At 36.7% G+C, this 27793-nt stretch overlaps 2 long non-coding RNA genes across 3 annotated transcripts; one reads left to right on the top strand and one right to left on the bottom strand.

Moving 5' to 3' along the window:
- Positions 1 to 148: 148 nt before the first annotated feature.
- LOC125695475 (uncharacterized) lies at positions 149 to 12403 on the top strand. Of its 2 annotated transcripts, none has more exons than XR_007377960.1 (4): positions 149 to 290; positions 3022 to 3124; positions 7186 to 7230; positions 10795 to 12403. It is a non-coding gene; the product is annotated as an uncharacterized LOC125695475 (long non-coding RNA). The 2 variants fall into 2 exon arrangements; XR_007377959.1 differs by lacking the exon at positions 10795 to 12403 and adding an exon at positions 7589 to 8022.
- On the bottom strand, positions 5852 to 27793 carry LOC125695476 (uncharacterized). Its single transcript, XR_007377961.1, has 3 exons — positions 27597 to 27793; positions 9755 to 9879; positions 5852 to 6194 (listed from the first exon to the last, which is right to left on the bottom strand). It is a non-coding gene; the product is annotated as an uncharacterized LOC125695476 (long non-coding RNA).

Below are 27793 nucleotides of genomic sequence, written 5' to 3'. Positions count from 1 at the left end.
TGAGGAACGGGAGGAGAGGGGGGCGCAGTTACTTTGGCGGTGCGGTGGAAATGATGAGCAGCGAATGTTGCCTTTTTCCCTCCTCCTCGTCCCTCCACCTCCCCCTCCCCCCCCAACTTCCCCCCTCCCCAAAACGCGACTCTTGGAGGATCGCTCGGGCTCAATGAAGTAATAAGAAAGGCGGCGGAGCGCGGCTGGGCCCGCGCCAGGGGGGAGGGGGAGAGCCCCGCTCCGGTCCTGAGGAGAGGAGGAAGAGCGGCGGATGGTTGCTGCGCGAGTTCTCGCTCTTGGTAACTTGCTTTTGCTTTTGCTTCCCCCTCTTCCCCCCCTCCCCACCCCCACTCCTCTTTCTCTCTGAAGGGACGATTTTCTCGAGCGAGAAAACGCGCCGCTTTTGTGCGACGGCGGAGTTTGTTCCTATTATAGGGAGCTGACTCTCCTCCCCTCCTAGTGTGCAGCAATGTTATTGCCGCTCAAACTTGTAAGGTGTGCGCCGTGCGTGAGCGCACCGATCACACCGCGCAAAACCCTCCGCAGGCGGCACTCACCGCGCCGAGCCCCACGCCTCCTCCCCGGCCGCCCCGCGGGAAGAGCGGGCTCGGCGCCTTTGAGCCGCCGCCTCCCCGCCCGCGCTCTCCTCCCGGGCCCTGGTAGGGGGGCACCCCAGCCGGGAACTGCGAGCCCGCAGCGCGCCCCGGGGGCGAGGGAAGGGCGACATGAGGGCCCTTCCCGCAGGAGGGTCCCAGTGGATCTCCCGGGGCGTCGGGGCGCTCCCGAACCACGGACCTGTAGCTCCGTTCTGCTGCGTGCCGGAGCGAAAAGTGCGTTGCCGTGCACTTTGCTGAGCAGCGAGGGGACATTGCGAGCCAGGCGCGCGGCAGTGCACCTTGCACCGCATCAGCCCGCTGCCGGCTGTAGGCCGGGGAAGAGCGGCTCACAGCGCTCCGGCATGGGACGGGACGCGCGCGGTGCTGCAGAGGCCCCACCGCCCTGAGGGCACCTTATCCTCCGCTTCCATAAATTAGAGCTGTCACCTGGCCCCATCTCTCTTTTTCCCATGTGTGCCTCCTGGAATCTCAGCTTGGCTCCTCATCTAACGGTATCCTCTCATCTTGACTTTTCTTTGCATTTCTGCTCCGAACCAAATTAAGACGCACTAACTTGATGTTAAAACAGAGACTGCATTCAAATTCTTTGTATTAAATAGCATCTGTGTTTGCATTCTGTTTTAATACAAAATGCTTTGGATTGCAGCTAATACCAGGAGATATGAAACTGGTTAGTCCCCACATGTTGCACATAAAAAGAATTCATAATGAGCATCTGTGGGATGTGGAATGGATCCCATGAGTTAGCTGAAGACCTCATAACGTAAGAGCTGAGAAGCCTAAGTGAATTATGACTCTCTTTCCTTGCAAGTAGGATTAATTTTCTATCCCACTTATATTCATTATCTATCCTGTTTATACTATAGGGACACCAATTGTTTGAGTGTTAAATATGAAGACTTTACAGAAACGTGTGGGTTAGGCTGTTCACAGAGAAGAGAGGGAACGTTGCTCGCTAGGAAAAAACGTTATTTGAATTCCATGTTTAAAGAGCTATATTAGATAAAGCTGTTCACTTCTTTTCAAGAACTGCAAGTTCTTCGCCTTTCTCTTACAACATCTTTAAAATGTGAGGTTTACAAAGTACCTTCCATCTGCCTGTGGCCCTCCCAGTGATGTCAATAGGAATTTTGCATGCAGATGAAGGCCCGTAGATGGCCTTTAGAGAGCAGGTCAATAAATGGCTGGAGGAATAATTAAAGACTTCTGAGCTGCTCCTTTCCTTTTTCTTACAATATAGTACAAGACTGGCATGAATATAGGCTGGGCTACCACTCTAATTGGCTATGGAACAACGCTGAAAGGAATGTAAATGTGGGGAGTAGACATTTTCCAAATGATCATTCCATCAGTGTATGTCCGGGCAGTAGAGTGGATGTAATCATGTCCAGGTCCCCATCCATTGACTGTCACTCTCTGCTCTACAGTGGCAACTCCAGGCAGGAATTCATGTTTCAAAGGGACAGCTCGGACAGAGAGCCTTTAGTTAAGCCCATTTAGTCCTGAAAGTCACCAGTTTTCATCCATGGGAGTAGAACCAGACTCACTCTCTCCCTCTCTCTGTCTGTTTGAGATCTTTGGTAACTATTGATTAGTATCTGAATTTAAGTGTTAACACAACTGAAAAGGCAGTGTGGGTAACTTTGCTCACACAAGTAGACCCATTGAGTCAGTGGAACTACCAACAGATAGTTTTGTATGCTGTGAGACTAGCAGGATTCCAAGGTAGGTTTGCAAATGTCTGCAGAATACATAAGCACATTTTTTCTCATCACTCTAAAAAGATACTAAATGAAAAATATTATCTCATCTGCAGAAAAGTCCATTTTGATTGTTAGTATCTTCTGTACCCAAATTAATCACAACAGTAAAACACAGAATTTCTGAGACATGTCTTATTTTATACACTGAAGAAAATATCCATCATCAAGCTTCTTCTCTGCACCTTATTAAATTGCGTGGGCCCAATTCACCACGCGTTTCACCAGTGCTACAACACCGTGTGATGGATTAAAATGAATTCGGTGCAGCATGCCTGTGTGAAAGAGCTGAGAATTCAGCCTCGTATTTTTAATTGAATTTATTTCTCATTTTGCTCTGATTATTGACAGGTTCTGGTGTCTGAGTGACATACTTTTTGTCTAAATACCTTATACCATTGTAAGATATTCTGCAAGTTGCTTTAGTATTGATTGATCTAAGAAATGTTCTGATACAGTACTGCTGTTTCATACAACACAGTCTAGATCTTCCTGTCTTAGGCAAAAACATATAAAGATAAAAATTAAAAACACATGACAGTGTGTAATATAATCACATATAATATTTATGCTTTACATATACCTATCTATCAAAATTATATATTATGTCTTGATTCACATTGTCAGTATACTGCTGTTCCTTTTTTTCACAGGTGAAAAAATCTCTCTTCTCTGGAAATTCATTTCCATTTACTTAAAGTTAAATGGTTTGACTTTGAATTTTCATTATCTGCTGTTGGAAGGAGCCTGTGACAGGTATGAGAGAGAATGCTACAAAGCTTCATTGTATCATCTAATTTTTGCTTCACTTTAGTCAGATATCATTTAGGTAGAGAGTAAAATACTATACATAGAACAGGATAAGATAGAACAAAACAGAACAGAAATAAAATAAAATGAAAATAGGATATATAATGAATTACAGTAGAAAAATGCCTTTATCTTGAAGTGACTTTTTTCCTCAGCTATACTGATTCCTCAGTAGTGAGAAAATTGAACTAATTTTATACAAAAGGAATATGTCATAACAGGATATGGCATTTATCTTCCTGAGATAGGGGTGACCTCATCATTCACAAGTGGCGTAGCTATGAATGAGTAATCAGCCTCCCCACCCATTAAGTGTAGATAAAGTCCACATCTTCGGAGTATTAAATATTTGAAAAATATTATTTTACATCATGCCACCTCTACAAGTGCCCACTGACTGTTGCTTCAGTTGCTGCTACCAATATGTATCGTTAGTGGGAATGGAAGGAAAGGAAGCTCCTCAAAAGGACCTTGCATAATAGTGAATGGGAGATGAGAAGTGAGAATAAAAGAGAAGAGGAAAACAAAGGAAGATGGACCTGCAGGGAAAAAAAAGCTACTGGCAGAGCAGGGATAAGGCATCTCTTTAACTGACCGATACCTTAATTGCTGGCAATATTCCAAGAGCTTTATAACATACATAAGTAAAAATATTTTTCATATTAATACTTCATATACATCAGCTACCTCATATCTCAGGTTATACTGCTTAAGTTATTCCCATAGGAATTTATCTATGTATAATATGAGAGAAATATATAGTTAGGAAGGAATTTGTTTTTACTATTTATCAGCAGTGCATATCAGAGAAGAGCCACAGTTAAAAAAAATACAGTTTCTTTCTAAAACTCCATAAGGTAACAAGATTTTCTCCTTCAGATGTTGTCAGATGCTGCATTTTGTTTTCATTCCTTTGTAAAGGCAATGAGTACAGTTTGAAGAAAATATTTAGAGTTTAATTCTAAATTGAAAAGAACTGGCTGTTCATCAATATAGAAGAAAAACCTCTAAATAGAACGTGAAGTCAGGAAAAAAGACCATCAAAACTTAAATAGAAAGAGCTCAAATATTTCCCATCTTTAGAATTCCTTGATGTGTACTCAGGGTGGGAAGAGCAGATGAAGGAAACGACTTTTCTGAAAGGTTGCACTGCAATGAAGGGCAAGATTAAGGTAGTTCCCTCCCCCTATATTCAAAAGAAAAGCAAGCGGAGAGTAAGATAGAAGGAAAGTGCCTGGGGAAAGTAGCATCACTATCGAAATCATAAAAGATGTATAAGGACATCAGTGGAAGAACTAGAAAAACTATTAGAAGAATGCCCTACAGGGCTATCCCAATGGCTCAGCGATTAGCACGCTGCACTGCCACTGGGAAAATACAGCCAAGGTTTGAGGCGAATCTTAGCATCTCCCTCATTGGTACTGGCAGCTGAGAGCCTTATGAGGATGGTGAGTCCACAGTGGAGAAAGACTGATACATTGCTCACTTGCCCAGAGGTATGCACCTAGGCTCTGTTTTGACCACCAAAGCTGTTTCAGGAAGGAGGATCTTTTTTTTTTTTCAGTCATCAACTATCCTAATTCCCTCTCTATGTGAAAGCAAAAGAGCACTTCTGACTCACTGTCATTATGATGAAGAACCGCTCATTTTCCAAGGCTAGAACACCAGTATTAGAGTCACTTGCATCCTTTGCTTTGTCCCAGAGTTTGGTTAATTAATTCTCTCTTAGCACCAGAAGTTTCCTGCAGTGTTGATCTCACCCAGGTTTTCTGGCAGCACCAGCAGAAGATCAAGAGATAGATGGGCAGCGAGTGCTTCCAGATTCTGCTTTTGCAGAGTGAAGAATCTGTGAGTTCGGCAACCTGTGATGATCCTCCAGGCAGTTTTAGTGCCTGTGTTTCCATTACCCTCATCTTCAAGATCAGTGTTAGGTTTCCAAAGTAGAGTAATCTGCTTTCATTAGCATCAAATTGGGGTCATGGAGACGAGACCACAACTAAACTGTGCTGCTTGCACATCCACAGAAAGCTGATTGATACCAGACAGTTTGATAAGAAGCTTAATTCAAGAAAGTAGAAAAATAAATCATGTAGTCTTTTTTTTAAAAAAAAAAAAAAAAAAATCTCTGAGAAACACCAGCATCTTATCCTGTGCCCTCACCACATTAAGAGTTTCAGTTGCTAATTCCCTTTGGTCCCACTTGTCTGTAAAACAAAGCAAAACTTACAAAGGACCCAGGAGTAGGCAACACTATCCCCTTTCAGTTATTTATCTTTCTTTTCAGGCTGTGTCAGTGTTCCTAAACCAAAATAAGTTGCAGAAGCAGCAGTGTTTCCCGGAAGTGAAGCAAGAAGTGGCAGCTTAAGGTTTTTGACTCTTGGCCCACATGCTCTGGGTGCCCTGTCTTAGAACAGGCAGAGCCAGAGGTTCCTGCCAGCTTCAACCATTCTGTAATTGTGGACTGTGCTTAGAGGAGTCTTGTCCTTCTCACTAAGCAGTCATTCCATACTAATTCAGAAGAAACAGAAACCAAATATGCTGTCTCTTATAACTCCTTTTTGATGAACAAATCCAAATTATTTATACATACAGGACAAAAAAAAAAAAAAAAAAAAAAAAAAAAAAAAGCACAGAGGCTTTTACTCAGAACATTTTCAGACAAGCCTACTATAGTCTCTTCTTCTTGATACCAACAGTGCACTGGTGATTCCTGCAGCAGTGAACACACTACATGAAAATTCATGAGACTGAGCATGTGTTTCCTTCCTGCTGGCCAGGTTGGAAGTCCCAACCAGTACCAATATCAACAGCATAACAACAGTTCTGTTAGGGCAGTTTAAAACTGTGCTAGGTCCTCACATCCATGCTTCTCCACATTTTCTATGGTTTTTGTTTATAGCAACAGCATTATTTCTTTCAATTCACTGAAGACAACAGTGTATTGTGTTCCTGCACAACACAGCATAGTCCCAGGTGGGCAGCCATGTAAGTCTGGGCCTCAAAACAGCTTCTGAAACTTCAAGCACAGATGAGAGTCATAAATAAATACTATGAACATTGATCTTAGTGTTTTTCCAACAAGAATTAAAACTTCTAGACAAATACATGTATCAAAGACTTGAATTCAGATTAGCCTCTGAAAGTGTATCTTCGTCTAGTAACAGAAATCTCTAAGAGGGTACCCATTCTTATTTACTATTTAAAGATAGCTGTATTTATAGCAATTTGTTATTATCCAGTTTCAATTCTCACTGTTAAGCTGATTGTCCAAAATCTTCCTTGCCTTCTTTTCGCAATCAAGAAAGTGTTGAGCACACTCACAGGACACTTTCAACATTTAAAAGTCTCAAATCTTACTTTTTCAATGTCAGGCTTCTCTTGGGTTAAAAAGAAACAAACTGTTATGTAGTTTTCATGGTTTATCAGAAACGTTAAAGAGAGAGCTTTATTCACTCCAGAGTTACTCCTCCATCCACATTATTTGTGCTTCAGTCATTGCTTTCCATATCATATTAACCACTGAGAAGAACAAACACGACAGGCAGCACTTAACCAAGTATCCTTACTTTTCACTCTTCAGAATTCCTTGTATTTTCATTTTGACAATAAATAAATAAATAAATAAATAAAATTATCTAATGATCTGAAATAATTCCAGCCCATTTCCCCAGGTCAGGTAGCTCACTGTCTGGAGACAAATTGCTCCAAATCCAAAACACATTGACTTTTAGATGTTAGCAGCTTTTGCATGTGTATCTTTTTTATTATTATTATTATTATTTCCTTTAATTACTTTTACACTTTGTCATAAGTCTTGTCACAATTTCAAAGAATATTTTACTATGTACTTCATCAAATCCAGACTGGATGGTAGTTTTTGCCTAAATAAAGTCATTAACCTCACTTTATTCACTAGAATTACTCCCCCAAAAGCTACTTAATTTTTTATTATTATTATTTTCACTGTCGCTGCTGGATCACATTATCTTATTTTTATAACCTCTTAGGCATTAGCAACATAGTGGATGAAGATTTTCTGGACACTGAAGGAAGTAAGTCGTGTCTCTGCCTGTTCATTAGTATATTCTTTTTTAAATGTTATAGAATTTAGCCATTATTCTCTGATTACAGATTTAAAGCCATGTAGATTTAATTACAGTGTGTATAATATGGGTGGATATCGACCTGTGTAAGAAGATTATAACTTCTTTGTTCAACATTAATTGAATAGATTTTATTCTACATTTCTTGTTTTTGTCCTAAAACGGTTACGCTTTTTTTTTTTTTTTTTTACATCCAGTGAAGTCTCCTTTTATTTTATTTTTACACTTTACATCTTGTCTCTTGACAAGATTGGTAAATGAAAGTTGCTACTTGCTAAGGTTATCATCCGTTTCTTCTCTGTTCTAGTGAACCTTATACAGAAGAAAAAGCAAGAGAACTTCTTCAAATTATTGTTTCTCTTGATAAGCATCTTGCACTGCGGGGAAAACCTCCTACAGGTTTTCCAGGTTTTTTTCACTTAATGTAGATTTTGCCTTTTTAGTTTGGAAAAAGAGAATATATGAGTTTATACAAAAAGATGTTATAATAATGGCAACAGTATCTGTAGAGTGAGAGAAGTTATTTTTAATTGAAACGCGTAATAATAATTTTCTCCTTAATTTTCAATTTTTGCAACAATTTTGTGGAAATAATTATTTTGTTTCAAAGCCTGTAGTTTCATGGGAAGTTTCAGCATTAAAAATATAAAAGTAAAACCAACTTCGTTTAACTTGACTAAAGCTGTCATAAGGTAAAACTAACCATGAATCTTTTGGTGAGACAGGATAGCAGCAGTTCATCCAGTATTCAGATGTAACCACTGAATTAATTAAAAAGTTAAAAATCTGTCTTGAATGTTTCACAGTCCATTGTATTCTCTACGTTTTCAATTCATTACCTTATTTTCTGTGCATCTTGTCTTTCAATATATGCCAACAAAGTACAGCAACTAGATTTTTCTGGGATATACTATAATTTATTACTGTTGGACTCTTGATTGTAATGAGTTTTACTGAACTGTTTTGAGCTTATAGAGGAGTACAAGGGTGAAGAACTGCATAATAGAGAAGACACATTATGCAAAAAGAAGTTTTAAATTAATAAAATGATTAAAGCCGACATATCAGACACCTGAAGTAGAAAAAAAATTAACATTTTCTTGAACTAAGTTATGGACTAAAAACATGTACTTCGGTGTTTTTGTATTTGTATTTGTATTTTGTTTTTGTATTTGAAGATAGGAACAAGAATTATTCCACTTAAGCAGAAATAACTTTCTTAGCTTTCAGAATATATTTATTATGGAACTTTATTATTTCTACTAAGATCAATTTTATTTGCATTTGATTATTATGTGTGGGAGAGGCCATGAGAAGGAATAATCTAAAATAATTTGAGAGATTTTCAAGAGATTAAGATCTTCAAAACTATTTTAACAATTGATGCTAGACATTGCAAATCATTTTTTTCCTTTTAAGTCCTGGTATCTGAATTATGATATTGTTCATTTTATCACACACATATAATTCCACATGTTTTGTTATGATGCTGTAGGAGGATAAAAGTACCTCTAACTTTTCAAAATGGGCCTAGAGTCGCACACCATCAAAATTGTAGAGAAATGAGAATTCAACTTGAATCTCATGGTAACTTCGCATAGAATCATCCAAGGATCAGTGTATTTAGTAGTCAAACCACCTGTATGCATACATGAATAGTTAGAAATCTAGTCAACCTGAGACCACTGAGATGTAGTCCTTCCCCACCACTCCAGAAAGCTAGGCTGAGGGTTTCCTGAGGTTTTATGCTGGGAGAAAAGTAGCTAAGGAGCAGAAAATGAATCAGTGCCTTTTTTCTCTGTGAAGCACAAAGTTAATGTGAAAGTGAATCTATATTTCTTTGTTCAGAATTACTGTAAATGTTCTCTTGAGGAGAAATTGCTCAGTCTAAGGATAATTATAGTTACACAGCCATTGAGGTGAATTAGTGTAGGGAAATAAAAGAGGCTCACCTCATCACTGAGGCAAGGAGTGGCAGTGACTATTCCAAATGCTGTCTGTTCTGAAGCATCCTACAAGCAATAGTATCTGCTCAGACAGCAGATGTGTATGCCATGCTTGAAGCTAATTATTTCTGCAGGGTGACAGTCTGAGAGTGATTAAAAATACATATTAATATATATGGTATATTAGACCTATAAATATATCTTCTCTGATTTATTTGGTCTGAGCTCATCTATAAATTGTCTGGCTTCTGAAGGAAAATGGCAAAATTGTCTTGCATCTAGAGGGATAGATTTCAAGTTAAATCAGTTTCTATAACAAAAATCTAAGTAAATTACAAACTCTGAAGAGCACAGATACAGCTAATTGCAGTATGCAAATAACCAAGGGTGCATGTACATCTTGAACAGATACCAAGCCAGGGATCTGAACGGAAAAAAAAAAGCTCAGACTATACTTATCCTCTTGGAATCCAAGAAGAATAAGAATAACGTTACAGTAGAGAGTAGTGTTTAGAAGTGCAACACACCTTATTCAGTCATGAACATGAGTAATGACAGACTGGTATTCTGTTTCAAGAGAGCAAGCAGGCATGATTGTCCTCCTCAATTATCCACAATGTCAGTCAAACTTCTTGGAAGAATTTGGTGGTTTCTTCAAGCAGAGGAAAAAAAAAAAAAAAAGAAAAGCCAAATAAGTAAAACAAAGCACTAAAACAACAACAACAACACAAAAAAAAAAAAAAAATCAAAAAAACCCAAAAACACAGTTATATTAGACTTTTCACATGCTTTTTATAGGGAGCAAGAAGGATTGCTGATCCTTTTGATTCTTAAAATATTATTATAAGCTTTATTCACTGTCCCTTCCTCCTCAGAAAAAAAAATATTTTGAAAGATACTTACAAAAAGTAAACATACTTACAAAAAGTAAACACAAAAACATGATGCTTCTTCCTAATACCCCTCTCATGCGACAATATTTGGTACTGATCTTCTAAAATTAGTAAACAACAAGAAATAATTTTCATTAAAGTACGTTGAGAATTTATTTTTATCTTTGTGAAGTGTTTGAGTATTTGTTGTTGGCAGCATGATAGTGGAATCAGTAGCCTACTGCTACTAAAACTGAGCACTGAAGTTAAGAATAACTTCCTTTTAGTAGTGTTTTGTTGAAATCAATGGGCTAATATTATCATTATCATCATATATATTATGGTTCTCATTGAAGTTTTGAAGATTCATTTTTGATAGAAGGCTACTGAACCCTAAAGAAAGTGTCTACTGAAAGTTATCCTCACAGTGAAATTAAGTCCAATACAGCCCTGTTTTGCAGAAAATAAAAGCTTTGTTAAGTATGAGAGCTATGCATTATCACTTTCATAGAGTATATAATAAACACAGTGTAATTGATACTAGTGGATAACTGTAAACACATGTTGCCATTAGATTTTCAGGAAAAATGTACAGTACATTATCAGCTAACAGCACAGGTTACATAATACTACAGCATATTTTCAAGAGAGACATAAGAATTAAGATAACACATTTTATGCTCATTTAACTACAGGCTTTCACTTTTTCTGCATAGCTATGAGAATCACACTGATGGAGTCCAGTGTCTCTTGCAACAGAAGAAAATACCATCAGCACATCCACCTTACACAACCAGTCTTCTGCCCTTCTCTCCCAAGCCAGAAGAATAGTCTGCAATCTGAGTAATAGTATCTCCACTTCACTGAAATACTCAGACAAAACAAGATTTGTAACATTAGACCAAGGGAGAATAAATTAAGATGCTTACTAGCAAAAACAATCTTCAACTTTTTAAAAATTTAAATCTAAACACTACTGACTTCTTAAATGGCTAGAAGAACTTGAATAAAAACATCAGATGCACGGCTTGATCGTACTCTACTTTGTGCAGGTTCCTCCCTTTACCACTTCATGAATGTTGTCATTCCACAAACTTTCAACAATACCATTATATTACAGTAGAAAAAGCATCAGCAGGAAATACTGTACACAAACTTGAATTAGGTATGTGGAGTATGTAAACTCTTCATTCTGGCTACAGATTGTGAAAATGGTGTGCAGATTTATTTTTTTCTTCCCATATCTCTAAGATACTTCCTGTACTCTGGGTCCATTTTCCAATAATAGTGTAAAATTTTATGTTTTAAGACATAAGCACAACATTTCCAAATTTAATTGAATACTTAGTTCCTTAGGGTCATGCGTGTCTTCGCAGCTCAGAACTATGTAATCATGGAACTACTAAAGTAGAAAGCACAGGTAACGAATATCCCATCAACACCAGGACAAGGCATAAAACCAACTTAGTCTCTGTATAGGGTAAGAAAAAATAAAAAAAAATACCTGAAACCCAGCCAACAAATGACATAAGAATCCAAGTCAGCTGATGCAGATTAGTTTAAGCAGCCTCAAACCTATCCTCCAAAGCTGCAGGTGGGCAATGATGAGAAAAAAAGAAGCAAAATATTTAAATGCCCTGTCTCCTTCAAGCGTAATAGATGAATTTTCTCATTTTGCCTTAGCTGCAGGAAGCAAATCAGGTATCTCAGTACAGAAGATATTTATGTAACTTTGAAGTCATACTAGCACATTACATGATATTCAGGTCAGCTTGAAAACACTGGCACCTGACCAGCTACATTAGTGCAATACTCAGTTACACCATTCACACCAACACCCCATCTTTCAATGCCAATTCTTTGCAAAAGTTTGTCAGATTCAACTCTCATCAGAAGTTGTGCAGATTTTTTAATTTTTTATGTACTTTTTTGAGCCTTGAGGCTGCCTTGTGATAGAGCTTCATAGAAAAGTTTCAAAGAAATTACATTACTTTTAAAGATTTGTTTATCTTGCAAATTCATCTAGATTCTCTTCAACAGAAAATTGATAGTTCAGAACTTTATTAAAGTCTTTAAACAAAACAAGAACTCTATTGTATATTTGGACATATTCTCAAAGAACCCACAAGTAAACAGAAATACATATAAAAATACATATTGAAATCAATTTTGATTTTGAGAGAGCATCACAGTCAATCCACGTGTAAGTCACTGAACACTGGGTTACTGGTTTTGACTGAAAGAATTCTGCATAAGAACAGCTATGATAATAGAAAGGATGATTGACAATCCTGATAGCTTCTGAAGGACCAACATTACTGAAGAAAGAATAAGAATTATATTTTGACAATTAAGAACTCCTTTCTTTAAAATAAATAAATAAATAAAAAATAGAGGCTGGATTGATCAAATAATTGTAACTTAATATAGCAGATATGATCAACTCTAAAAAACAAGATTCTTAGTAGTAACTTTACCACAATGTTCATTGTAGAAGGACATACGCATAGTTATGTATGCGTTGTAGAACCCCTGTAAAGTAATAACTTTAAGTGAACTAGCCCTGTTAAAATAATACATTTCTGGGCACCAAACCAAATATGTGCAAGAATACAGTGCAAACCTTCTGAATGATAAAGCAGGAAACTAACGAGAAAATAAAACTACAAAAGGAATGCTCAATAGAAAATTGAACGATAAGGCTGTTTATATTAATAGTTGTACATGTTACCATGAAATCAAACTAAATATGATAAGAGAACCTTTTAATATTACTATCTGTTGAAGAAATATATTTATTAAAACACTTGACCTAACAAGGTTGCTTCTAATTTCATCTCTTATGTTGATTATAAGGAAATGGTACCAGGAATGTATTTGTTCTTTTTAAAGTATTTCTTTCATTGTAGATATATGCTCTCCTTTGTTAGGGCAGCACTGCAGACCCTGATAGGGATCCAGTCTCTGAAACCAAACCTTATTCCATTTAAAAAGCAGGACCTGTACAGAGTTAGATCCAGGACCTCAGAGAGTCCTAAATACCAAACTCCTTTTGAAAACAAGAAACAATACCACCCAAAATTCAGACCTTCAGAGATGCTTGGTCCTCTGAACTCCTGTGAGGGCCAAGGTCGAGTCTCGGGAGGCAGCAAGCATATTGAAGCTTCAGGCATATGCTGTCATCCTAACACGATATTCAACTTCTCCCCAAAATTTGGGAGCCAAAGTTGATGATGATAATTGATAATATCAGGGAGGAACTGAACTTCCAAGCACAACAACAAAAAGTCATTTCGCTTCCCTGAGCATCAGATTGCCTATGAAGACAAACCTCAGGAACACTATTAGCTTGTTAGGGCTGTCATTAAATTTAGAACTCCCAGCATCTCCTCTTCTAACATCAGACCAATTTGTTGCCAAAACGCATTCTTATTTTACAAGAGCAGGATATCAGAACTAGAGGAGCTGAAAAGTAACCTGCTTGGTGAACGCACTTTCTTTAAGTAGCAAGAAAGCCTTGAAAGTAAAGATTGCTCAAAAATGTCAGGAAATCAACAACATTTGGAGAGTGGATATCAAGGTGTGAAAAATAAGAGCAGAGCCACAAATACTACAGAATAAAATATCATAGTAAATTAGTTTCCAAAATTATATTTTGAAGGTTAAGTATTTCTCCCTAAAATAAAACTGAGAATGCTTTCAGTATTATTTCTGTGCCTTCTGCATACGTCATTCTACTTTTCATATATTCTTATTTATAAAAAACAAACAAACAAAAAACCCTTATTCGGATATCACTGAAAACAGAGAAGGTCTAACAGATCATAAAAGAGGAACAAAAATTAAACTAACCTAAATTAGTTTATTTTTCATGTTTTTTTGGTTCCATCCAAACCCCAGACTCTGTCTCTTGATGCTTACTGTGAAGTTGCCTTCTGCCCTGGTGGACTCGTGTCGAAGTCACCTGACTTAAGAGGCAGATGGCAGTGCCTTGCATCTACAGGTATGTAGATGAAATATAGCAGATTAAGTGACTCTGAGCTGATAACTCCAGCCTCTGTTCTTCTAGCTTTTTCAGAGCTTGCGACTCATTGCCATTCTCCTGAAGTCACAGAGAAAGGACAGACGGTTTTAATTATGATCACAAAAAAAGTCTATCAGGCATATGGAGATAACAGCCTAGAATTTTTACGAGGCCTTGGAGAAGTTGGTTTGCCAGAATTTGAAACTCTGGCAGTTGACTTATTTGAGGCTGAGAGAAAGTTTCCCGCATCTCTGATTTTTTGCCAGGAGAATCTGAAAATAAAGTTACAAATATATGACCTTTGCTTAGAAATGGATGATAGAGAAAAAGGAAAGATAAGAATAGCTATGGGTCACTAGGAAAATAAAACAGAACACTCTTGTAAGAAGTAATCATGAAATATTTTGAACTTTATTTCAAAGTCCCTCCTCATGGGACTTGCTTGAAGTTCTACCATGTTCTGTTGAAGTCAGTGAAATTTTTGTGCCAGATGGATGGAATTCTTGATAACTATATTGTAATAGCTGTAAAGGATTTGCAGAATAGCACATAACTTAATTACTTGAAGACTGTTTTAAAATGAACATTTGGGAGAAGGATGGGGAGGCAAGAGACCAAAGATTTCCTTATATCCTGGTGGCATGTTAAAAATGTAAAGAAAAACCTGAGAAATTACTTTTCTAATGGAAAAACTGATAGTACTCTATTCCTGGAAAAAAAAGTAGGATTTTTCCTACTCTGATGTTGAATGCCTTAGCTTCTGTTTATTTCCACTGGAAGTCTTTTAAGAGTCTTTTAAGAGAAGACTATGCTTAATTTGCAAACATTAAAATAACTCATAGTCTAGATACATTTCACTATACATTTAACTTTACAATAAGAAGCTATATGAAGAACTCAGAAGAACAGACTTTTGCTCTTTGTGAATGAGTACTCTATGGGACATGCTGAAATTGCAGGCAGAGCACAGTCAGACTCCAACACAACACAGTTCTCACCAGCATCATGAGTGCACTGCTTTCTTAAGCACATCTCTGGTGTGTTGTTTTGTTTTGGTTCTTTCTCCATAAGAAAAAAATATAACCCAGCAGCAGCAAATTATCTGTATGTGCAATCACTGATCATTGAGAGCAAAACCTGCTTTATTATTGGAGATATTTACAAGTGTAGGGCAATTACAGCTGCCTTGTATGTGAAGTTATACAGAGTGATTCCTTAGCACCTTCACATTCTTCTCTCTTGCAACTTGTATTTCTCTCACAGTTGTATACAGACACATAGGATAAGCCCTGATAAACAAGGCTCAAAGGTTGTAGATTTTACCTGAGATCATTTCTCATCCCTGAAAAAAAAAACAAACACAAAAACAAACAAAAAAGAATGACAATAGCTGCAACAACACTGCTTCTTGGAGAACAATCTAGGAAAACCAGAGTCAAAAAGCCTGCCAAATTCAGAAGTTGTTATTCAGAGTTAAGCTCTTGTACTTAGAATGACTTGCAGCTTACAGTATTGGCTCTCAAAATGTTTTTTGAAAACAGGGACTGCTAGCCTGGTTCTTTCAACAAGTGAATAGCACAGTGAAGATTTGGAGGAAAATTTCAGGTGAAACAGATGATGGCAGAGCTCTTTTAACTTCCCTGCTGAAGCTGGGTATTTGACATCAGCTGGCTACACAGCCAGCTTGCTTTCTCTGCAGAAAGATGCCATCTGGTTTGAAAACCTTAAGATGGACTGTATTTGGGATATAAAAGTCCATGTAACTTTCAAAAATCATGACTTGTCCAAGTATTTTTGCCCATTCAAGAAATATTTTTTTTTTTCCTCACACTTAAATTCCAACTTCACTAAGCAAGCAAATTTCTGCATCGTGATGAGCACCAACAGTGTTAGCTGAAATCAAACCATGTAAACACTACTCAACTCATAGGTAATCCTGTTGAATTCAACATCCTTACCCAATCAAAACTTACTGCTCTGAAATCCACATTAGCTATCACTGTTCCCTATTAAAGACATAGATGGGAGTTAAGTAACTCTTAGAGTAGATTTTTATATCCATCAAGATCTCTGAGCAAGCAGCAGTACAGTGCTTTCTGAAGACAAGAGAATAGTGACCAAATTGCTATTGAATCAGCTTAACTACAAGTACAATGAAGCCTAGAGCTGTAGCCATTTGGCAAAGAGCTTTATGATCTGTTGTACTATGGCATGAATTCCCTGCAGAGATTTGGCTTCAGTATGAATGCCGGTGGCCATTGCCATCAGTGTATGATTGAGGTGGGGATGGAGTAACAATATGGGAATAGCATTGGGAAATTCAAATTTTTCCTCCCGTTTTTTCAACTTATTTTTCCACTTCCATGTGTTTTTTATTCTGATTTTGAGGACAGAAATAATCATGCACTTACCCTGTAATAATGTAGTAATCTGTCATATAAATACCCTGCCATTATATGGTAATTATGGTTTCATTAAATGATCAACAGCTACCATGTTAGCCAAGAATAATTACACATTTGTGCCCTGTATCTTAAAGTGTTCTCGGCACTTTTTTTTTTTTTAATTGAAAAGGGAGAAAAAATGTTCCCTTGTGAATAAGACCACAGTTTGGCCCAATGTATGCATTTATTCAGTATGACTTGGAATGCCACAATCTCCTATTTTGACTTTATTCCACAGCATACCAAGGTCTCATTTAAAGGAACTTCACCACAGCTATTATGGCTGCACATTTTCAAAGTTTCCTGAATAAGGGGCCGTTCCACATTACTGCCTTTTTTCCTTTTCACTTCTAGCGTCAGTTCATTACTTTCCAGAAATTTAATAACACCCCAGTGTGTGGACTATAGCTCTCTGTCTATACAACCTGGTTTAACATTTGACACTGATCCATACAATCTGCTAGCTTGAAAATTTCTGTGATTGTCCTCAGCTCTGAATATCTTCTTATGGTTAGCAAAGAGGGACATTCTTCACTTTTGAAACCTTTTAATTTCTTTAAGTTGAAATTGGAGATATTGGATGTAAGGAGCATGTTTAATATTCATAGAAGATGCATTAAATTGTGCTGAATATACCAGTGCATGTAGATCTGCTAAATTTTACTATGTAGACATGGTGAAAAAAAAAAAAAAAAAAATTTAGCAGTACATTTTCCAACTTACGACTTTTGAGCACAAACACATGATTATTCATTGCAAACAGCTTTTGACCATTCATTGAAATGAGTGTCAGCTGCTCCTATATTCTGGATAATACATGAGGAGTGAATTTAGAGTGAAATTCGCATGCCTTATCATGCTTTTAAAGGTCTTAAAGGACCCTAAGTTGCCCCAGGGTATCTGAGCCATCCCCACAAAGCTGGCTGGTCCTTCAGGAGACTAATGCTCTCCTGGAGTGGCAGCCACAGCCCAGGAGGGTATCCTTCAATAGTAAATGTGACCCTGGCCACCCACACTTGAGTTGTGCCACCTTCCTCCCAGCCCAGCAAGTGGCTGGGCTGAAGTCTGGAAGCTTCAGCTCTATTTCAGTTTCCTGGGCCAAGATTTCTTCTCAAAGACACGCATGTAAAAATCCATATGGGAAAGAGGGGAGGAAGTAAGGAAAGAAGAAGAAGGGTACATTCAGATCTTCTCTTTTAAGCCTCTCCCATGTTACGTGTAGATTTTCACCACTCATTCCTGCATTTCTCTCCCATACCAACTCATTTTTCTACCACCAAATTCTTTATTTTGCAGACATATCGCAATTTTCAGATAAAATCTTTCTCTCCAACTTTCCCTTTTCCAGCTCTTACTGAAAAGCTTCTGTTTCAGTGGTTTTCACCTGCATTTCCCCTTTCCTTTTCCTATGTAATTTAAATTGCTAGTTCCAAATTTCAGGGAGCCTTTTGTTTCCAGCATACTCATAGTGTCTGATTCAGCACAATAACTTGAGCCCATGCATAACCTGACACAGTCATCAAAAACACAAAAATGGAAATAATTGAGCATGTACCTCACAGAACATCTTCCAAAGGATTTCACTTCACTAAAGAGTAAAAAGGGCAGGATTATTACAATAAATAATCTAGACCATTTCCTTATGCTTGGAGTAACTCTAGAATAATCTTTTTTTCCTAAACAATTAAGATGTTTATACTGAATTAAATGCAAAAAAATTTTAAATGCTGTACAGACACAATGTTGGAGCCCTTTCTGAAATGCAAACTTTCCATTTGCAATAGAAAATTTTTATGTCCATTTTCTCACACTAATTCTTTTATTAATTTTTTTCTAAGACAAAAAGACTCACAATCTGTGATACAAATAATACATAAAATACAAACAACCATATAAATATATTAAGAGCTCAGCAAAAACTCTGGATGTGGTTGAGCAGTGAATTCCAATCATGACATCAGTGGTCCAGTGACAGAACCTGTCCATTGACTGCATGCCTAAAGACATCACAGCACTCTGTTCTTAGAATGTAACTCAAACTGTTGTGTACCATGATCTATTGATTTGTATTTGTACTGTGTCACTACTTCAAGTGAGATGAAATATACTCTGTAAGAAAAAGGTATCCTAATGCAATCTCTCAGACCATATGGGTCCAGCAATCTGTGGTGTGTACAAATGCCTGTGAGGTAGGTGCTTCTTGGACATAATGAGCAGAGGTATAAAAAAGGGAAAAAGTGTGCAACACAAGAGAACTGAGAGTACTCAGACATGATCCTTAATCTTTGTAAATCATCACTGATGCCATAGGTTATGGCACACAGTGAAGTTCTGGGCATATTTCTGAATAAATTACGAAAATCAGAAAACCCAGAGAATTTCTAGATCCTACAGAGATACTCCTTCTATTTCACATAATAATGTGCATTATTTATAGACACTTTCAGGATATCTAAAAGTATTTTTCAAGAGGAATTTGTTACCAGCCCTTATTAGAACTATGCATGTATATAAAAAAGCAAAAGCTCTGTAACCTGCAGGAGAATGCAATCAAGAAATTCAAAGCTAGATTTGGACTCCCCCTCCCCAATTATTACTCGAGTGAGATCCTGACTGTTCAGAAGGAAAAAGCAGCTCTGTCATGTTTTATTTATATATTTATTTATTTTTAAAAAGCTTTGCTAAGAAAGGGAATAATTTAATACCAGGAAACCTACAAAAGAAAGATGACCACTGATAGTATATGCAAGTAGAACATACTCAGGTAACTTGACCCATATTTTTAAAATATATATATTTAGTCTGTCAGGGGCTGCTAGCACAAAGGCTGTGGTCTTGCAACTGGAGACTTCTCATTGAAGCCCCAGGGCCCCATAGGCCCATCCTGGCAATGGGGCATATATGTGCTCTGGGGGTGGGAGGCAAAGTCGTTAACAGAGCAATAACATTGCTATGGATGGCTTAATAGAACTTTCTTTCTGGATGCTCATACACTGACTGTGTAAAATAAGCTGAATATAACAGCTGCACAAAGCTGGCATCTTTTTATCTGCATATATTGGCCTCTTTTTTCCTTTTTTTCCATTTATGGCTCTCACATTTTAAAAGTTATTAAGGATTTTATTTATACAAGGGAAACATCTTCCAGTAATAAAACGGAAGTGAGAATAAAACATAGGAATGAGGTGAACAATCACACAAGCTTTGAACTTGAAAACATTTTGTGCTGTAACTGAATGTGTTGGCAACAAGCCATACAATTTGTGTAAAATCCACATGGGCAGTTCAAAATGCAAATGATAAGGATGCAAGGACTCCTACAAACACATTTATTCTGTCCCATAATTTGTTGTGTAAGTATACATTACATGAAAAAAATGCATTTCAGCAATACTGAAGTGAAAAATCAAGTCTGTTCAATAAAGGTGAAAATAAATTGCTCTTATTTACAGTCACCTTTTATTGCTGTGCCAAACTACTGTTTTGGTTTAATCTTTTTCTTTTTCATAAATTTTTGCTGTGCTTTTGAGAGGTTCTGTCATCATTTGAAAGAGTCTTCTTTTTCAAAGTGGGAAATCCTGTTAGTTAGAATATCTCCAAAGAAAAAGAATTTGAAGTGCACATGAAAGGCACCTGCAATGTGGCCACTCTACAGCCTCATAGATCACGTCAGGTGAAGCCAGGCAGTGTTTAAAGAGGTAAGGAACTGTACCCTTGTGGGTGGCCCTCCATGGCCCCTGCCAGCCCAGAGAACTAGAAAGCTTCCTCACCAGTCTGTCTTTCTGTTTTTCTAATTGTTGTGTTTTTTCTTCTCAGTTTCCAGAGATAATTGTTTAGTAGAAACAGTAAGTATCATAGAATGGCCTGGGTTGAAAAGGGTCACAATGATCATCTAGTTTCAACCCCCCTGCTATGTGCAGGGTCACCAACCACTAGACCAGGCTACCCAGAGCCACATCCAGCCTGGTCTTGAATGCCTCCAGGATGGGATCATCCACAACATCCTTACCCTCAGGAGGTTCCTCCTCCTTTTATATGCTCCCTTCAAGTACTGGAAGGCCACAAAAGTCTCCCCAGAACCTTTTCTTTTTGAAGCTGAACAAGCCCACTTCCCTCAAACTTTCTTCATACAAGAGATCAGAGAAATATCTTGTTTTTCCTTTCTTCTTCTGTCTAGACACATTCTAATGTTCTCACTTTGAATACCAATGACATTTTAGCTACCTTCCTTTATGTATAATACAATATTGGGGTGTTTTTTTTTGGGGGGGGGAAGAGGGGAAGAGGAGGAAGGAGGGGCATCAAACCAAACAGTGCTAGATACGTAAACTTCTGCAGTATTTATTGCAAGACAATAGAAAACGTATCAGCAGATCATTAAAACTCTGACCATTGTATCTCATGTACAAGATCTTTCTTAGTACATTAAGTCCGTAAAGCAGTTTACAAGGTCTGGTAGAAACATTTTATTTTATTTAGCATCAATATGCATTTTTCCCCTATAAACCCTTCTGCCGTGCTACTAATGTTATTACTGTCAATACCAGCCCCCTTGATATTAAAGAGTAAGACTTGCTATTCAGGGACATAATGCAAACCTATTCAATTTGATGGCCACAAATGGAAACTGAGGGAATAGCATTACATATATCACACAGAGAAATAATTTTTCTAGTATGCACTCTCAAGTCCATGTTTTCCTCCAGTGCTGCCCTACTAAAATTGGTTATTCTAACTCTCAGGACTCATTTCCTAGAAGGTGCTGAAAATCACTGTTCTAGGTACAGAGTAGCAAGACAGCATATTTTTCAGCAGCTGGAAAAAATCATTTCCAAAACGATCTTCTAGAAATCACCATTGTTAAACCATAAAGAGAATTCCTGAAATATTTGGGAAATCTAAAAACCTAGAGTTAAGCTTTACATGGAAAACAACTGTACTTCATCCTGCAAAATATCTCCTGTGGTGCATAAAAAAAACCAAAACAAACAAACAAACAACAACAAAAAAAACAAGGAAGCAAACAAAACCACAACAACAAAGACCAAGAATGCTCAAGTTTCCTTACTAAGATCTCTAAACTGAACATCACAATGACACAAAAGCCAGATGTTGTATCTGTGACCCTGCTGAGATACCTTGTTATATTAAGGGAATTATTTGTGCTGTCACACTCGAATACATAAAACAGTGAAAGAAATCAAGAGCAGTGGAAATATTGCTGGATTAGTTCACAAATCTTGAGCCGTTGTTCATGTGAAAATTGTATCTAAAAACAGACATTATTTCTCCCTAGATGAGTAATGGAAAGTTTATTTAGTTTCAGATCAACCCTATTTTTTTTTTCCCTGTAATTTTGAAGGTTACCAGCTGACTCAGGCACTTTAGTCCTGTACTCCAAAGCGACTTCAAACACTCAAGAGCAACCAAAGGATAATCAGTGTGACTTACTTAAACATAATATCTTAAAGCAAGACCAACATCTGCATTGTTTACATATTCACTGAACGTTTCATTGGGTTTAGTGTTAAGCACTTATTTTTACATAGAGAAGCACAGACAAAAATCACTAACTCCTTTCTTTTTCCTTCCGTTTCTTTGAATGGTAAGACAAATGACAATTTTTATTTACTTAAAATGAGGAGGTCTTTATCTTTGTTTCACAAAAATCCCAAATAATTATGGAAAAACAGCTCGCTTTCTCCATCCTACCAAAGTTCCTTCCATTTTGTAATGGAATTTTGTCTAATTTCACCTCTTTGAAAGGATGAGTCTGTGTATTCATATAGCATGAGGAGTCATACTGTAGATAAGTCTACAATTACATTTTACTTAAACAATTTCACTTACTGAAAGTGTAGCCTTCCCTGCCTTGTGCATTTGGTATTGTCTTTGTTATGAATGGAAGCAGTTAAGTTAGAATTAATTTCATGAAGGATTTAGCAACAGGCAGTTGGACCCCTATCTGCCTTGAATGGTAAACACCAAATGGCCTAACACAAAGTGGCAAATTAAATTAATTATGCTCATGCGTATTGTCTGCATATAGGCTTTCTTTTTTCTTCTTAGAAGAAAATACCCTCAATGTGAAACAAAACCGTATGCCATAGCTAATTAAGTAATTGCTCTAAATTGCCATAACTAACAGATGCATGCCTAGGTGTACTCACATTGTAAATCTACAGAAGAGGGCATAAGAAATTAAGAAGTTTCAAATGGAAGAGAGCTCACTCAGATGAATTACTTCACCCTAAATATCATAATTGGCCTCTCTTACAAGAACTGATACTTTTAAATTCCAGAAATGATAAATGAAGGACTTCATTAATTAAGGACTTTACCCCTTTACCCTTGAAACAAATATCTCTTTGTATATATACATTTTCCCCCCACACACACATTCTCCTCCCTCTCTTCCTTTCTGCTCTCTTGTTTTTGGCTGTAGACTCACAAAGCAGTATCGTGATCCAGGATTTGTTTGAAGAGATTTCATCTGGAATGGAGTCAAGCAGGGCAGAGGCAGGGGAGCTTTTACAGATTATGACCTGTAATCTGGTTAATACTCTGAAGCACAAGGATCCAAATGTTGAATAGTTTTGGAAAAGACTACAGCCTATGTAGCCACATCCCATTCTGACAAGATATGCTGGGGGTCCAAGATGAAACCAGCTATCTCTACAGTCTAATATGAATTGAAATAAAATTTATATAGTTACTGACACTTAAATGTACTGTTTACAACAAAGTAAGATGGTAATAAAGAAGAAAACCTCATTCTCAGACACCTTGCATGTTTCTCTTGGCAATAAATGTCTGCACAAGGCTCTATGTAATGCTGAGAATTTCATCCAATACCTCTAAGGACTATAGAATGGTGGCCATGGTTTCATGGGATAAAAGCTTTTAATCTCTCTCTCTTTTATTTATTTATTTATTTATTTTGGAGGTCATCAGACAGCAAACTGATTCACAAAACCTGGCTCAAGTCCTCAGCAGCTTCTGAGCAAATTTCACACCCTTGTGAAGAGCTAATTACGTAGATACAAGATAAATTCCACTTCTCATGCTTGAGGAGCCAGGACACAAGACAATGTCTGAATAAGCTTTGTGTCTACATCAGAATTCTATTTACTTTTATTGTCAAATAAAACACCAACAATATTGTAATCATTTGGAAATAATTCCTGAATATGCAGACTGTGCTGAAGTGAGATTCCCTGGGATGGATGGATGTATATTTTACCTGCTGCATACACTCATTTTAAATGGACTTGTGGCACAACTGATTGAGAACAGGTGGCATAACAACAAAAACTGCAAGAGATCATCTATAAATATATGAATTCTTTGTTTTCCATGATAGAGAGAAGTACAAGGCTACGGACTGCTTCAATCAATGTACTCGAGTAACTTGATTTTTTTTTTTCCTTTCTCCAGATTATATCTTACTTTAGCAGCACAAAGGTAAGGGATTAGATATATTTAGCATCCACATTCTTTGCAACATGTACTGAAAACTAGTTAAAAGTTAAAAAATAAAAAATTGGAGATTCTGCACAGTAGACTACTACCTACTTTTATTTTTCTCTAACCTAAATAAAGGAATTACATAAAACTGTGTTTCTTTCAGTTGTATTCATAATACAATTCTAAGATCAGAACAAGCTGTTTTGTATAGATGGGCTAATTTCTGCATAACAAAGACCATAAATATTATTTGAGTTAGAAATAGAAAGACACCCATCTTGAATCTAAGCTCAACACACCTTATTTTAGAAGACAATGAAAGATAAATATCCAAATTCATTAGTCTTCCTGTACTTGCATGGAAGATCCTCTGGACACATGAATCACAAGCACAAACTAAAGAGGTCTAACCAGACTAATTGTGTGGGATTTGTCTCACAAATGAGAGAGTTTATGATCAAATTTTAGCTCTCCCCAGCTAAATTAGTCATCTGGATTCCTTCTGAAGTTAATACAGAGAAACAGACAGGAGAAATCAATTCTGCATCCTGAAGATAGACATCCCAAAGGCTTAGGCACCTAAAAAGTAAGTGTGGTGAAGGCCACCTTAAGCAAGATATGAACCGCTGAGCCAAATGATCTGAAAGCCTCTATTTATCCCACTCTTGTGATAATAAGAAAAAGCTTAAGGGTTCCAATAGAAATATATATTTCTAGTCATAATTTTCAGTCAGTGGCTCATTTTACATCTTGTTCATTTGATTAAATCTATCCTTATGATTAGATAAACATTAATTATAGGTACTAAAATCTGAGTATTTTGTCAAGTAATGTGTGTATATAGAAACGTGAAGAGTAGGAAAGAGTTGCTTACTTTTTCAGCTTTAACTCAAGACATTCCTGTGCTTTTCAGAGTCTTGTCAAAGTTTTCCAACATCTTTTTTTTTGGTTTGGGGGAAATAGGCAGGGATAACGCAGAGAAAGTCTGTCCTGAGTTAACACTACCTCTTATACCATCCATCCTTTTTTTTTTTTTTTTTTTTTCAGCTATATTATCCCTTTTCATCATAACTTTGCTCTCACAAATGAAGTTTTCAAAACAGACTAAACTCAAGATCTTTTAAAACAAGATTCTACACATGTGGAAGAGAAATACCAGAACAACTTACAATATTACTGGAAGTCAGTATCCATATACATAAAGCCAGAATTTGTTGGAAAGCTAACCCAACTTTCAAGAGTAGCCATGCCTATCGATCCAGAGACAATACTTTCTTTATTTCAGTTTCTCCAACAGGTTCTGGTCATTAGCTACATTTTTCAAAGCTGAGAAACTGATTGCAACTTTTAAGAAGCAGGAACATTTCTCTTATGAATAGCAACCAGTGGAATAGAATGAAATTAGAGGAAAAGAATAACTATTTATTAAATCTCAGACATTGTATCCAGAAAAAAACAATTCTCCCACTTCTACGTTGAGGATAATCAGTTCTAAATTGAAAACACTTATAAAAGTGCTTTAATTGTAGTCAGTTACATTGTAGTCAGTTAAATAAAACAACTATAAATTTAAGAGAGCTTTAAAAAAATATTGTATTTATCAGCATGTTGTACTGCTCACTTACTGGAAAGAATAAACTTTTCTTTAAGGAAAATAAAGTACAAATACATAACAAGACAGTATTCATTTGAAGAAGTCCAAGCTTCCTGTGTTCTGATTTAAATGAATTCACCCTGAATTCAGTCTTTCCAGTCCCTATGCTTGTGGTAGTAGAGTTTTCTGGCCCCCCTTTAGTTTCTCAGTGTCTTTGTGGTAATGGTTGTGCCTAAAAAGGGAATGCAATGTTCCAAGTGACTTCACACAGACATGCCTAGGGCCTGATCCAAGCCTATTGACAGCGGTTGGAGTCCTTCCATTTGCTTCAGTGGACTTTGAATCAGTTATTTTATAAGGATGTTACCTCCTGGCTTCCTGATCCAAAAGACATGCATAAAGAGGCCAAATTTGCTGCGCTCTTTTTTTTTTTTTTTTTTTTTTTTTTTTGATACTCCATTAAATGGCATCTAGCTCTCTCTCACCCTAAATTACTATCTTATTCAAGTAACAGTTTTAGGTCTCTTCTTAACTTTAAGGCATTTATCATGAGTATAGTAATTTTTACCTTGTAATTTTTTTGTTGTTGTTGTTATTGAACATGATCTGATTACTTTCTATTCACAAATCTAATTCTTCTAGATTTCCTTTTCTATTACATCTCTGCTCCTCACAAGTAATGGCTGCTCCTGCCATTTCAACATCATTTATGAAAATTAGTACCTCTGTTACTGTCTTTCTGAGATCATTAAGGAAGTTAAAGAATAAACCTTAGTACAGATTCTTGTGGTAATGCAGGATTCTCTTTCCTTTTTACAGTGGTGCTGTTTGTCAATGCCCTTCGTAGACAGCCCTTCAAATGGTAATATAAAGTCATAACCATCTTTCAAATCAATCTTAATTTATAAAAATCTGAAAGAAAATACAGCCTAACATTTAACCAGCATCCAACTGTAGTGCAGCCAGCTCTTTTAACTTTACTTGTATTCAGCAAGACTTTTCAACAAATTCTTATGAAATCTCTCAGCTTATTAAATAAGTGCATCTGTTATTCTGAAAAAAAATTAAATGAAAAAAAAAAAAAAAGAACATCAGCGAGTTTCAGTAAGCTTTGCTAGAATAGTGTTTATTTCATAGGACTCTTATTCATCACCTACATGTCTATTGGCCCTGTTCTTCCTCCCAGTAGTATATGAAGCAAAGATTGTCAAAGATCATAACATTTCTGAAAGTTAAAATCCTCTCTTCTCAGTTCTTGTAATGTGGTATGTCTTTCTTTACTAGGAATTAAAACAAATCTGTTATTGGTACCACAAGTTCAACTTCAACTCCTTTGGAACTATTAAGGTGTCAGTTACCTTAGGCAGGCAAATTGCAGGTACACAGTTGTGTGTTGTTTGCTTGCTTTTTAAGTACTCCCTTATTCAGTTCTTACCATCAGAAACTGCTTCTAAGAAATTATTTTTAAAATTTTTGGTACCACATCATAACAGCTCGAGGAATCGCTTAAACTTCTTCCATCTTTTACAATCAAACATCTAGCTCAGTCTTTCTTCTTCTTTTATTGTTCATAATTAAGCTACATTGCTGCCTTCTAACCCTCATATTCTGTCTTTTCTTTAGTGGAAGTATAACTAAAACAGTTTGATCCTAGTTTAGGTATCACAGTCCTCTTATTAACCAGGGAGCTTTAATTCTTATTCTGTGTCTTACCATTTCCTATGTTCCTTCCTCAGGTAAAGTTTTCATAAAATTGAAGAGCACTTTCCCTGAATTAAGCCTTTTCTTAGGCCTTTTCTTTGCTTTTGCTTTATGAAATTTTACTTTAGTGATAGTAGAACATCTTTTATGCTACCAGCTTTATATTCAGAAAAAGCTACTTTCATTTATCTTTGTTTCCAAATAAAATAACTTAATCTTCTTTAATTCAACACACACAATTTCTAGTAGCATCATTAGGAAACCTACCTTTACTTGATGAGAAGACACCTGCTATATTAGCTGAAGGGATAATAGAAGTAAGCTCAAGAAGCCTTGTTGAATATCTTCCAGACAAAATATACTAACGTGAAAATGATTGTAGGTCTTAAAAAAATAAAAAATGAAAAATAATAATTAAAAAAAAAGTAAAATTCAAAGACAGCCTGTTTCTACCAGGTTCTTCA

Source organism: Lagopus muta, chromosome 6 (assembly GCF_023343835.1).
Source record: "Lagopus muta isolate bLagMut1 chromosome 6, bLagMut1 primary, whole genome shotgun sequence".
In the NCBI taxonomy this organism is placed as follows: Eukaryota; Metazoa; Chordata; class Aves; order Galliformes; family Phasianidae; genus Lagopus; species Lagopus muta.
Note: the sequence above shows the minus strand (reverse complement) of the source record. Positions and strands in the feature narration are given on the sequence as shown.